This window comes from Pleurodeles waltl, chromosome 3_1 (genome assembly GCF_031143425.1).
Source record: "Pleurodeles waltl isolate 20211129_DDA chromosome 3_1, aPleWal1.hap1.20221129, whole genome shotgun sequence".
NCBI classification, from domain to species: Eukaryota; Metazoa; Chordata; class Amphibia; order Caudata; family Salamandridae; genus Pleurodeles; species Pleurodeles waltl.
Window position 1 is genome coordinate 1,568,756,981 of NC_090440.1, and position 567 is coordinate 1,568,757,547.

The 567-nt window shown below is 58.2% G+C and overlaps 1 pseudogene; it reads right to left on the minus strand.

Moving 5' to 3' along the window:
• Positions 1-211: 211 nt before the first annotated feature.
• LOC138285965 (5.8S ribosomal RNA) lies at positions 212-364 on the minus strand (annotated as a pseudogene).
• Between the last annotated feature and the right edge of the window lie 203 nt (positions 365-567).

Below are 567 nucleotides of genomic sequence, written 5' to 3' on the forward strand. Positions count from 1 at the left end.
ACCCAGGGAAGTGCCCGGGACCTCTGCTGAGGTGGGTGGCAATGCTAGGCACGCCAGCATACCTCCGTGGCGGGACCCCAGGAGTTGTGATCCTGCTGCTGGTGGTCGGGGTGGTCTGACCTTGGAGATGGGGGGGAATGAAGGGAGCAGAGCTACCCTGCGATGGCCCCAGCAATACCCGGGGAAAGCTCCAGGGTGATTGACAATCAGGTGACACTCAGACATGCATAGCCCAGGGAGGAACCCGGGGCCGCAAGGTGCGTTTGAAGTGTTGATGATCAATTTGTCATGCAATTCACACTAATTCTTGCAGCTAGCTCTGTTCTTCATTGATGCGCAGGCTGATGATCCACTGCCAAGAGTCACAGGCATCTTTTCTCAATGTTTGCCCTCTTGCAGGGGGCAGGAGAGACCTCTGTCCACAAGACTTCCCGGCACCCCATCAGGCTTCCCCTCTGGGAGTCAGCCTCCATGATTCAATGAATGTTTCCAGGTGCTCAGCCCGGGAATCTTCCCCGCAATTAGGGGTTTGGGGGGCTCCTGGAGCGGCTCGGGGGAGGCCAGGCA